At 35.9% G+C, this 13,814-nt stretch overlaps 2 long non-coding RNA genes across 2 annotated transcripts in view; one reads left to right on the top strand and one right to left on the bottom strand.

Annotated features, from left to right (window-relative positions):
• Positions 1–4,082, top strand: part of LOC308191659 — a 54,893-nt gene extending 50,811 nt beyond the window's left edge. Inside the window, exon 4 of the long non-coding RNA XR_013948187.1 lies at positions 3,987–4,082. This is a non-coding gene — a long non-coding RNA (uncharacterized lncRNA). The remainder of the gene's footprint in view (positions 1–3,986) is intronic.
• On the bottom strand, positions 129–12,783 carry LOC308191654. Its single transcript, XR_013948185.1, has 3 exons — positions 12,230–12,783; positions 2,035–8,352; positions 129–1,668 (listed from the first exon to the last, which is right to left on the bottom strand). It is a non-coding gene; the product is annotated as an uncharacterized lncRNA (long non-coding RNA).
• Between the last annotated feature and the right edge of the window lie 1,031 nt (positions 12,784–13,814).

Consider the following 13,814-nt stretch of genomic DNA (forward strand, 5'->3'; position numbering starts at 1 on the left):
AATCACAGTAATAATTACTATATTTGTTAACATAAACACTGGAATGTACTATCAAACATAAAAATTCAGCACAAGAGCTTAACAAGAAAAGATTTAAAGTATATTCTTTTCCCAGATAATGTACTTAAATATAATACTAATTTCTCATGATCACTGTAGAGGAAGTGATTCTTTAAAGGAATTTAAATACGTAAAAGCTGGTGGTTAAAGATTTGCTGATACTGGAGAAAACATGAATATGAGGATCAAGTAGAAAAAAAGAATAAGGAGACTAGTGCAAGAAGGGAGTGAATTGGGTGTGAAGGTTAGAGCAGAAAATTGGGGGCAATTAGTCTGGAACACTGCGGAGAGGACATTGTTCCTGGCTAGGACGTTTGCTGAGACTGCAAATCACATATTTATTTATTTCTGCTGAACTAGCCTTCTAAGTAATAAAGTGCTGCAAGGGCACAGACCAAGAACAGTAACATAATTCATTTGAAATTAAGTCACAGCAACCAGCTTATAGATAAATGGATAAAGAGCTACATTTTCTCCTGGCATAAATTGGGTATAACGTCATTAGAGTCAATGGAATTGTGTCTTTTTACATCAGCAGAGAATTTGTTCTACAACACAAGCAATAGTTTTGGCAGTTATGTCCTATTTTCAGTAACACCAAAGCTACAGAAAAATCCCATTTGCAGCTTCTTGTTGATCTGTCTAGCAGTTCTGTCTAACAGCTGGATGGAAGGGTCCCCCAAGAATTAAAAAAAATATATTTAAAAAATCAATTTCCCTGCTGGTGGCATCCAAAGACAAAGGTATGGAATGAAATTCAGACACTATTTACATTTAGCAGTTTCTCTGAGCTCAACAGTACTACTTTATGACACACATTTGATACATTATTTAGTTCTTTACCATTTACATTTTTGAATGCTTGTGTAGTAATAAATTCAAAATCTTCATAGATACAGATTTTTTAACATCTTCTGCACTGACATTTCCACCACACAGTTTAATCAATAAAGGTATGAGCTCAGACAACAACTTCAATTGAACACTTAAACAGTTTTATTCTTAAATGATTTTTTTTTCTTTAGTTACAATTACATTGTAACTCACATCAATGATAAATCTTGATTTCTTGAAATGCTGTATTTTACTGAGATTCCAAAATGCATCAAAAAGTAATTGAAAGTCTTGTCTCTGTAGAGTTATTGCAACTCTTTCTTGCTCATATTTTGTTACGTATTTGTTTCTTGTTATCATTTTTTGTTGTTGTTCATCATGGTATTTTTCAGTTGAAGGAAAAAAATAAAACACTGAGAAAACAGATGGGACTAAGAACAGCATAAGCATTACTAAGAATATGCCTTCTATTCTAAAATATTTCTGTATTTTTAATTCATGCTTCTGACAGTTCATGGAAGCCAATAGGAAAACAGAAATGGCTTTGACCCAAAGGGAAAAGTTCATTCCAGAGGCATTAATCATTTCCTTAATATTGGTACATATTTCTTCATGATCTTTCAACAAGCTACATGGACTTCTGAGTCTGATACACAATCATAGTATTGTAGAATGATAGAATGGTTTGGGTTAGAAAGGACATTAAAGATCATCTAGTTCCAACCCTCCTGTCAGGGATACTTTCCACTCTCCTTAAATTCAGTCTGCTTAAGCCTAGATATAAAGGAAGAAAATAAGAAATTGTTACTATCAAAGCTGCATGTATCACAGTCAGCTACTTAGAGTTATGATAAGCATTTTTTCATTTGTTTTAAGTAAAAAAAGAAGTCTTAAAATAAAGTTGTCCATATTCTCATATGTGACATTAATGACAGGACCACAGGAGGCTCATGGAACCTGGAAACTTTAAGAGTAAATGTATCCTGCAGTGCTGAAGAATTCAGGACAAATTTAGACTTTGTGCTAGTGATCTGCCATAAACATATTTTGGTGATGGAAATAACTATGACTGTGTTACAGTCATACTAGGCTATATCTACAAAGGTACTTGCACACTGAGCACCAACATTGTGGACTTACTGCGTTGCTCAGAAGCCCGGCTGGACTGCCATCTATAGGCACCTGAAGGTCTCTTGTCCAAATACATGATCTCCATAGAAGGGGTTCTGATGCTATCACTGCTCTCCGTCAGTGCCCTGAATAGGCTGTTAAATGGCTGATCTCACCAGGGGCTTCCAGTGTGGTCAACGTATCTTATACGTTTGAATAGAATCACACTAAACACTTTTATCCTGTGTCTTAGTAGTCTCCTAGGATAGAGGCTCTGAGAAGTAAATCCTCGCCTTTAACCTCAGCTTCCTTTGTGATGAGTACTCTTACTACATTGAGAGTGGCTGGGACTTTTCTGTAGGATTTTGTGTTGTTTAGTTTTTATTTGTTAGGTTTTGGATAGCAGTGTGTAAAAGAAGTGTCTCAGGCTCCCAAGAATATTACAGAATTCTGGTGTCAAGAGAAATAATTGTGTTCTTGAGGAAGTGGTTGAGCCTCCTCTGTTCTCAATATTTTCAAAGAGCTTGATAATTTCATGTGACTTCCTGTTCAGCTTGCAAGTTTTTGTGACACCTCACTTTGCGTGCATTGAAAAAGGACAAAATATAATTTTGCTGCAGAGCTTTCAGAAGTTAGGTATTGCTATACTTATACTCTTCTATGCATCCCTATCAATCTCCTTGATGACCTGAGAAAGAAAGACATCTTGCTGCATTTATATCCTGTACAGCATATGAATTTCAATCATTACTATACTATAATTATCATTGGGTACACAGAGAAGCAGATTCAAGGTATCCATTTCTAACTGTCTCACATCCACATGGAGAAGTGTAATGTCATAGCTGTCCAGAATATGCTTCCTTTTTTATCAATGACCAACAAAAAGTATTTTTAAGCATTAAAGCATTTTATTTCCAGTCCTTTAGGCAACAATGGTTTTCAAAGAATTACATTAAATTTACCCTGTTGAAATGTAATAAAAGCAGTGAATTTTCACCAGGAATGTATTTGATATGGTAACAACAACAACAACTTTTATCTATGTTTCTCTGATATCAAAGAATGTAAACTCCTTTATTAACAAAGGAATGAGTGAGATACTACTGAAATACATAACTGTTCAGCAATTGTACTGGAAAAGAATATCTGAGATGAGAAAAATTGTCTGCAACTGATTTTGATAGCCTTTGTTTTTCACATCCCTCAACACCAGCAAACTATTTTGCAAAGTTTCAAAGTGAACTACAGCAAGTTTTTTTAAAAAGGGAAGGCTAAATTAGGTCCTTAATACATAAATAAATCTGTAAGGAAAATGACTTTCAAAACCATTGATCAATAGCTGTCTCAGCTAGACTGAGAACTGCTTGATGATCCACTCATTTAGGTAAGGGCATAGGACTGTCGTTAACAGAGGTATATGCAAGGAGAGGAAAAGGAAGCCTCACAATGAAAGGGTTTAAGATGTCAGTAAACACATGTTTATAGCAGTAGCATTAGGCAGTTAACTGTGATTCACGGTTTTAAAAGCAGAACTCATTTAGCTTGCTAATTACAATAACAGCTGCAAAACTGAAGAATTCTTCAACTATTTATGAGGTGTGAAGACAAAGAGTGGAGACAGAGCATTAGAACGCTGGAGATCTGACCGTTAAGGGTTTGCCATTAAAACAGTCTCATCTGAGTCCAGCAGAGCCACACCAAAGGGGCTTTAGAAGCATCCTCAGTCTTTTCTGCTTAATTCCTGTGTTGCATTATAGTTTTAGTTTCTGCTGGTCCTACAGTTGACTGTTTTAGCACATTGACCAGGTGTTTGGTGTGCGAGAGACCTCAACTGGATATTGTAAATTGAATTCTTATATGCCTGCAGAAGGTTTGATTCAGTGAAACAGCAAGTCCATTCACAGGATGACCAGGCCACAAAACATGGACATCTGAAACAATTATCTGAATTGTGACTTCTGATCCCTTCTTTTCTGCAGATACCATGAACATGAGGAAGTGGGCAGTGTGCTATGCAGCAGTTCCTGGAGGTCCATACAGGTCTACTTCCTCCTATTTTCTTTTCTGAAATTCCACATTTTTCTTCCATTTCCTTACAGATGTGACTCTGTATATTATACTCTATAACCATGTATTATACTATATAACCACGTAGATAAACAGCCGGCTCTGCAGTGGGTTACATATACCTGGTCACAGTCCTGCAAATATGCCAGAGATGACCTGTATACTAAGCTTAACATGACTTTGAAAAATTTCCTGAATCTTTTAGCTGCAAGAGGTTTAGATTTCTTCCTGAGGAAACTATAAAAGGTTCATTACTCTCTTTTTGAGGCATGTCCAGGTTTTTTTTAAAAAAAAAAATCTAGGAAAATTACCTTCCGCATAAGGAAGAGATAGTTAAATACACACTGAAGGAACCTGAAGACACCTTTACATAAAGCTAAGTCGATCTCTCATGACCACAAGTTATATTAAAAAGCAGTGCAGGGAAATGAAAACCAAGGCACGATATCCATCAAAGTAGATTAGCAAAGTATATAAACAGCTTTTGATAGGTATCAAACATTAGATACTGGTGCAAAGGCAGTGGCAGTAAATACAGTAAAAAATCAGTAGTGGTCAGACACTGTTGTATGTTGGGCAACCTCATACTAAGTGGTATTGTGCGTGCTGTGGTATCTGTAGGAGAATGCAATTAACTCTCTGGAGCCTTGTTCTTATTGCCCTTGTGGAAGAGATTTCCAGGGGGAGAACAGGATAGGAACAACTCCGAAACAACTCCCAAAACTAGAAGGACAATACCTAGGAGTTGTTCGTCTGTGGAACAAGCGAAAAGAAAGAGGTAGCTAACATATACACACTCTATGCCTGAGCAAGGACACCTGGAAATCAGATTTCACTCAACATACAGTCTGTTGCCCATCTTAGCATGTTTTTTCTTGACACCATTTAACTCTTGTTCCTCTAGAATAAAGGCTATAATAAAATCCACTGTAGGAAATAGTCCTTTTCCTTTCATTTTGTATCTTTATAGGTTAAACATTTGGAGTCTGAAGAGTCCCTCTATTGGACTTCCTTTTTCTGTCTTCTTTCCATTTATTTTTTGCCCACCTGACAGCATATCACATGAATAAAATCCACATTATGTATGCAAAGGTTAGTGCAGATGTAGTGGAGAATCTGCCACTAAATAATGTCGTTTAGCTAATTAAGTTAGACTGCTAATAAAGCTAATGATAGAAACAATAGTTTTGGCAACAAGAGCTGAGAACCGTGGAGGAGAATGTGACTGCTGCTTGGATCATATTCACCTTTTAAAGTGCCATTTTGATGTTCAGAAAGGAAGCACTGTTTGGTGGAAAAAAATAAAGTGCTTCAGAGCTGGATAGATCAGTAATAACTACAGAAACAGAGGATAAAAAAGACTGTTTAAGATTCTGGGTGTCTCTCATGCCAAACTCTGCGTTCTCCAGAGAGTTTAGAAGTTCACAGCTGGTGTCTTCTGGAAACATGTCACCTTCGGATACTATTGATCAGCAGCTACCAACTGTTGTGCTGGAGATTCAGCTCACCAGCAACAAAGTACTGTCAGCACCAAGGGTGTTGCACAACAGCACACAGCTTTTTCATGACTAAAGGAAAGAAAGAGATATCTTTGAATAAAGTCAGAAATTACTCAGTGATAACATGTTTTCCTGTTATCTGTGAAAGTATCACCATGGCTCAGTTGACAGAGGTGAGAGACTTATTCAAAACACTGAGAAACAAACATAGGCTATCGTGTTTGGGGTTTTTGTTTGTTTATAAATGAAAAAAATAGCTTCTCTCTCTTATTTTTACCTTAATTTAAATGGAACATGCATTGTTGTATGTTTTACTTACTATTTGGTGAAAAAAAAAAAAAGTATCAGTAAAACCTTACCAAAAAAAAAAAAAAAAGTGGTCTTTCTGAAGTACAAAAAGCAGAAGTTTATATTTTTAATGAAAAAATGAAAGTCATCTGAAATGACTTTAACATTAAAAAAGCTAAAGCCAGTGCAAAACAAGAACTAACATTATGACAAGTAAGATGCAAAGAAGTTAACAAAGTACATTCACATGTATGAATTCAGTTTACAGTCCAGTCTTTCTGCCTAACTACTTTCCTGGAAACCTTAGGGCTGTACAGCTTTGCAGTATGTTCCTTCTTGAATTTCAAGGTCCAAATCTTGCCTACAAGAAACTATTATTTTTGCTGTACTCAGTGGAGGGCAAAACTCTGCAGGTTGCAGCATGGAAGCTGATTAAGACAGCTGAGCAGTGCTAGCTTCAGGCTGTCCACAAGAGTTTGCTTACAATTCCAGAAGCTACACCTGCCATCTCCCTGTTCTTTGTAGCCTCTGAGATCATGGCGAAGGTCTATTCAGACCTCTGTCAGGTAGCAGAAATATTCTTTTGAGACCATACTCAAGCAGAAAATTATTTCATGCTTGTTTCCTTGAAGAATCCCTTACAAACCCACATGTCTCCAAGAAAAGTGTAGTAAAGAGGGAGATGAAAACCACTGATGTCAGAAGGGATGACACCATGATTGGATTTGCATAGTAAATTGATGCATTAGTTGATGCCTTTATAAAAGGCCATAATTGCAATGTAATACATTATACCATCCAACCATGGTAGATTTTTCAGTAGGATGTATCACCGTGGTCCTAATTCTCTTTTGTCTAAGTTTTTGCAGTTATTACCCATGTGGTTGCCTCCAACTCTGAAAAAACAAACAAAGAAAAAACACAATCAAATTATAATAATACTAGTGTAGTAATTATCTAATTGGTTACACTTAAATAATTTTGGATGGGGCAGAATTACCGAAAGGCAGTATTTTTCTCTCCTATCAGCCTCATTTTTATGATCAGCAACTGATTTCCTTCTGATTTTACAATGGTATTTGCATTTTTATTTATGTTTCTACTTCCAACAGAAATTTGGTTGGACAAAATTTATGTCAATCTCTAGCTATTAATATATAATTAGTAAAGATTATTTTGACTTGAGAGCATGCATCCATTGGAAAACAGGGAATGGGAGTAAGATTCTTAAAATCTAAGGCCTATTCTTAAATGTATACTGCATATTTACAGCAAAGGAGGAAACACTGAGTTATATACAAAACCTGAAAAGTTCAGCATCCTGCTATTACAGGAGGCAATGTTGTACAGGCTTATAAAAAGATGTGCCCTTCAGACTGCTTTCAGTTTGTCCTATAGTGTCTTTTTCCATCTTCTGCCTTATAACATTTTCTATGCCTTGTAAACTGATAGGAATTCATTCCTCAATGGTCATACATAGAGGTTAATAAGCTCCCAGCAGCAGCTGACTTGGCACTCGAGTAGAAATACTCTACCCTCCATCCAGTTCAGAAATGTTACCTTCATATCCCCTTCTCTGTTTTGGGAAACCATACTGACACTAAGTCTTTTTCCACCTCAGTTCTTCTGGATACATACAGTATCCATTCAGGCCATGCAGTAAGTTTTTCCTCTTTTCCTGTAGCTGAGAGACTACTCCTTGTGCAAATTGCTGGTCAGTGTGATGCGACACTGAGTCAGCCAGAGCCATGGGGCATATACACCTACGTCACATCACAAAATAGGGCTTTGAGTGTTAAAAATAATTGTTCATTAGAACACAGAGTAGAATAAAGCAGCTATTACAATACAGAAAGATAAGATTTTGTAGGTGAAACGGCTTTAAACATCTGAAAACAAATCTCTCCCCTATTCACTCTGTCCTTCCTTCTTTCTGACCTTGCTCTCAGTCCAGCAGCTTTCACCGTGGATTGCAGCAAACTCTCTCTGGCTCTCAGAAAGTCTCTTTTCTGTCACCTCCGTGTCTGTGCGCTCTGCTTTCTTGCTGGTTCACACTCCAGCTTCAGGCTCCCTGCCTGCTCCACCCTGCACTTGCCAAAGGTTTTCCTGCAAAGCTTTTAAGCTCACTCTCAGAAAACACAATCTCCCTTCCCCTTCAGAGGGTGCAAAATTCAGGACAAAACAAAGAAGCAGCTTTTGACCTTGCTGTCCAGCACAGCCCGTCACCAAGCCACGCTGCGCACAGAAGCTGTGAACAAACAAATAACTCAGGCTGTTTATTGTGTCACAGTGACAGAGTGGTGAACGGTAGGAAAGGCTGAAGGAATGTAAGAGATTATTGGAGGACAAGCAACTATATGTGTATTTCTCCCACATTTCTGACTTCGTAAAATGTCATTCACTTACGTCGCCAGGAAGCAGACAACTTGCTTCTTTTAGAAGAACAGACCAGGAAGGTACAGAGGATTATTATTGCTCAGAAGGATTCCTTCTAAGGTGATAAAAGAACATAGTTATCTATACTGGAACAAACAGCAAGGTGTCTCTGCCTTGTAATATTAAAGCCAAAATATGACACTTCCTGTGCTTTAAATTCCATTTTGTTATCCTCTGAAAACATGTATAAATTCCACTATAAAGTAAATAGAGCACCCAGTGCTGAGGATGTTAGAGGTTAAAAATATTCTCTACCTCTTGCCTTGTCAGTGCCCTGCCATCTCTATATATTTTCATACATATGCAAGTTTATGCTGTAAAATGTGCCCAGCAAGAGTTTGCTGTTAAAAATGCTATGCATTATACCTGATAAAATGCTGAGATAAAATGGAATTATAAAAAGCTGTGAAGTAAAACTTGGACAGTTCTTGATGCTGTGCTAGGAAAAGCACCTCATAGAAAACTACGAAACCTGTAACCTAAAGCATGGCACCAATCAATCTTGCGGAAAACTGGTATGAATGATGTCTAGGTTTCAGGTACTCAGTGAGCATATTCACATTATACGGCTTTTTATCATTTGAACGTGCTGCCCCAGAAGGGAAAGGATAAAAGGTATGCTGTCACCAATTTGGAATGAGGTCTGTGGCAGTCTGCTGGAAAGGAAATGGCCCTTAAACGGGAGAAAGGGAGATGTCCAACTAGGTAAGGCTTTCTACAAAAAATGAAGACAGTTGTTGGAGATTATTTTTTTTACTACACATTTTGTTCAATTGTAATCCTCAAAATTTTGTAGACAGAAATTAATTTAAATTTTGAAATCTCAATTTACCTTTTTTATTATTATTATTATTTTCTAGTTCCTAGCAATTAAATGCAATATGTTCAAAGATTTTTTTACCTTTTCCATTTTTCCAGATCCTCCATTTCTTAAACAGAAATATTAAGCCATGTAACTTCCTCATCTACTACTCTTCCAATACTGAAATTTTTAAAATTGCAGAATTCTTCCTTTCACCATTCTGAAGCTTTCATATGCAAAGTTACAAATGACAAAAGTAAAATATATAAAGGAAAAAAAATAAAGTGGGACTATCACTTAATATATTGAACCAAATAGCTAAAATAGAGTAGAAAGAGAAATAATGAGTAAGGGAAAATAATAATAGTAGTAATAATAATAATAATAATAAATCATTTTCCAAATCAACTATTTTTTTAAATGCATGTATTTTTTTGCTTGTTTCTGTTTTTTCTCATTTGATTTCTGCAGCACAGAAAAACTGTAATATATCATTTATTTACATTTTGGCTTTGTGCAAATGTTTCTTTGTTTTTCAATAAACTCTACTCATAACATGTAAATATCTGTGGCAAAGACCATCCCCCTGGAGTGATACAGGATGCATTGCTAAGCAACATTTTCTGAGTTTGCTTTGTTTTTGTCCTTCCGTTCTCTCTCAGAGTTCTTTTCATCATTTGTTTTCTTACTGTATGAACACAGAGGAAAGTTCCACTAGGGCCTCCTTCTGCAAATAATATGCATGCAACTACATAAAGACTTCAGATTTCAGATAGCCCATGCAGAAGATCATGACATTCCTTAAATAACTTTGAATCTGATGTTAAGAAGAAGAATCCTATCTGTAATCTGGGAATACAAATGCAGAGTATTTCCCCACCAGGTTACCATTTATAGGCCCATGACTCCTAATCTCAGGGATAGTCTGCGAAGCCAGAGAGCTACACTTGCCTATATTTCTTCATGAAAGAAAGCACTAATTGCAAGAAACAATAATGATAAAACTTTGTTATTTCCATCACAAACAGGAGGGTTGCATCTGTAAATCCAGACTCAAGCACATTATCTGTGTGCATGGGTCTGCTGCAGCTCAACTCCACATCAAAAATTACAAATTTTTCCACTTTTTTTTTTTTCATTCTTCTGTACTTTTAGTTCTTTGTAAGAGAAATCTGAGCACATACACTGAAGAGGTGCCCTAAAATTGCCACCACAAACAGCAGAAATGCATGCGCACTTATGTTCATAAGCTTGTGGTTCTGCAAAGCATTCCCAAAACAGAATCCTCTGCCAGAACCTAAAAACGCCAAATCAAACTTTTTGGCATTTTCCTGAAATAAACAAATAAATATTGCAAGCTGTTTTTGAAGATTTCATTTCAGAATGTTTTTCAGCTCCTCAAATCATAATGTATCTTCCTGCCTTGATCTTCTGTTGAGACCTGAATTTTTGTTGATGCCAGTGTTATGATGTTACGTATGACACAGCAGCACTTTCAAATTGGTTTACAACTGACCAGTAGCAGTCAGAAATGATAACTTTCCAGATGTTTATGACAAAATACATCTCTACAGACAAGGAAATCTTATATTGGTATGAAACCTGCAGCTCCAAGGCAACCTTGACATAAATTTTCAGCAAACATATTCCTGCCATTGCTGGCTGTGCTATCCTATCAATTCAGCGTGATTATCTAGTTCAATACCAGGAATCCACATTTAATAGATGGTTCCAGCAGCAATCCTCTGACACAATCAACTAAAGCTTGTTCTCACTATCTTCTTTACCCTCATCTTTATTGCTGTCTGCAAGAGTTTTCCAGTTCCATAAACTGGTACGTAAGGACAAGCATTTGCTTCATAAACTCCTGCTGTTTCTCAGCTGTTTGTCAGTGCAATGGAAGATTTTCAATACAGCATGTAATTAACTATTACTGAGCAACTAAAAGCAGGAGCTAAAAGTGTTGTTGAAGTGTAGCAAAGAAAAGTGTGATTTGTCAGGGTTCTTCCTTCCTACAGTTTTTAAATTGTACCATGTCTCTCCCAAAATTGAGTTCATGAAAGACTATCATTTTTACCAGGGATCTCTGCTTATGGAAATGCAAATGCCTGGCTGATGACTCTAAACAGAAACAACCCATCTACATTACATACAACAAGGCAGCACTGCAGATGCTTACAGGACACTTAGCCATGTAATGTATGAATAATTCAAGGACATCCCCTATGCATTTTGATACAAATATTCATTTGTAAAGAGTTTAAAATAAAATAAAACATTTGGGGAAAAGCTTACATTTTGGGAAGTAGTTAAATCAAGTCTTTTACTTTGAGGTTTCACAGTTGGGGCAATTGTGTTTGTGTGGTCTTTTGCACTGAACACAGAAACCATTTTTGCAATAACCAAAGCTATTTGGTGGGGACAGTCTGCGACATCCAGTTTAACACTGAACTATGACTGCTCTAAATGCACCAGAAGTCAACACTTAGGCCACTGAGAAATTGGCAACTGTACAACTTCACTGTGATATTATCAAATATTTGCACATATTAAATGTTAGTATTCATATTGAACTAGCAAGTAGGCTTGAATGTATGGTTGCATAACCACTAATTACAAATCTTGTTTTTAATTATACCAAACTCATATAGATGCTACGTTCTCTCTTTCTGTTTCCTAATTTATATTCTTTTCTCTTGCTGTTACCTTTGTTTCTGCTTCATTCTAGGTCATATTGATTACATCATTTTTTTCTTTTTTTTCTCAGTATCTTTTGCTACATAGTGCTTCCTAAAAAAAAATAAAAATAAAAATAAAAAAATGGGGGGCTATCTCTACAGCTAAATCGCATAAAGCATTACTTTGAGATATATATATATATAAATATATATATATGAGCCTATTTCAAGGGATCGCATTTTCCTGTTTGATGTTCCTATGGACCATTTCCATTTCCCCAGTTCTCACATGATAGGAAGCCCAGCTGTTTACTTTTTTCACTTCTTTCATTAGAGTTCACACTTTTCCCCCCAGACACCCTGCTAGAGCAACTGTCTTCCTACACCAAAACACTCTGGAAATGTAGAAACATTAGTGATCATGTTAGAAGTACTAACGTGCAGAAACTTACCCTGTATTGCGTTTGCTGCCTCTTGAGTTCTGCACAGAGAGCAGTCAGTCTCACTGTGCTCTTTAGTCTGAAAATAAAAGAGAGTGGATGAATTAAGAAAGGTTCTGTACAACTGCAGGAACACATTCGTTTTCTCTTTGTAAACACGTTTATCAGGCAAACACACAAATGCAGCAGAGTTCTTCCTCATGAAGCACCTGTCCCTGTGGGGCTGTGGTTTCTGTCTCCTCAGTAAGAAACTATGGGATTTGTTTTTCCTCCATGCTCCCCACATTTTCCCCTCATAACTAGGTGCAGTATTGGCTCTGTGGTCTCTTTCTTACCCTAGAAAGTAAGGTATCTTGATTTTATGAATGGGTTTGAAGTAGCAGTGCTAGATTTTTTAATTTGTTTTTTATTATTATTTTCATTGCTGTTACTACTCCGAGATTTGTGCTCATCAACCCCTTTTCCTACAGTTTAAGTTAATAAGACAACTAAAAGGTAAAAAGAAATACTATTTAAACCCTTCATTGATAGGGGTAAATGAGTCACTGAAATAGGAAAAGCATCATTTGGCTGGCATCCTCTTTCCTTTAGCTTAATTTGTGTAGCTGTTTGCAACATTTCTTGCCAGGCAGTAATGTGTTGGATGCAGTATTGTTTTTAATTACCTCAGTCACCATTCTAGTACTACCCATATTCCCATAATATGTACCTGTATAAATGTAAACTTATTGTTGAATGCAAGTGATGTCAACCTTTATAATGGATGGTCACTTTAATTATAACAGAATTATAAAAGGAAAAATGTTTTTAGCCAGTATTCCCTTGTGAAAGATTTTTATCTGCAACTAGTTAACTTGACAGCTTTACTGTAACTTTGTTATAATTAAATTTCTGTATCATGTAACTGTCTTGTTTGATTTTATTTCATATTATGGTTTTTAATTCATTTAATTAACATTATAGCCTCATTAACCAATGGTATGTTTTTAATGCAGCTCATTTGTAAAACAGATATTAAGTTACATCCTAACGGACCCATTGCACTCAAGTTCTATACAGATTGCACTCTTGCCTGAACCATGACTGAAATTAGACACAGCCTTAGATATTCAAATTCGTGCAAAATAACATGAAACTATGAGAAGCAGGAGTGGGATTAGATGTGAAATTTTAAATTCTTCTTTGGTAAAACAGGTAGAGTAGAGAGTTGTAGGACGTGAAGCTGTTTGTGATGTAGACAGAAAAAGAAAACAGTTTAAGTTAAGGCAAATAATAACACTTCTCCTAGCAATTTGTTATTTACATTTAAGTTTCTTGAAAATAAAATAAAATAAAATAAAATAAAATAAAATAAAATAAAATAAAATAAAATAAAATAAAATAAAATAAAATAAAATAAAATAAAATAAAATAAAATAAAATAAAATAAAATAAAATAATAAAGGCTTGATAAGGATTTTAGCCCATAAAATGGCAGAGCTGAATTATAAAAAATGGGGGCTGGAGAACTTTACAACTCCTCATCTGTTGAGGTACACTCACTGCATCTAAGTTTAGTAATAGAAAACTTCTTGTGATGTCAAATTGTCAGTATAGG

The sequence above is a fragment of the Anser brachyrhynchus genome (assembly GCF_964034855.1).
Source record: "Anser brachyrhynchus genome assembly, chromosome: 1".
In the NCBI taxonomy this organism is placed as follows: Eukaryota; Metazoa; Chordata; class Aves; order Anseriformes; family Anatidae; genus Anser; species Anser brachyrhynchus.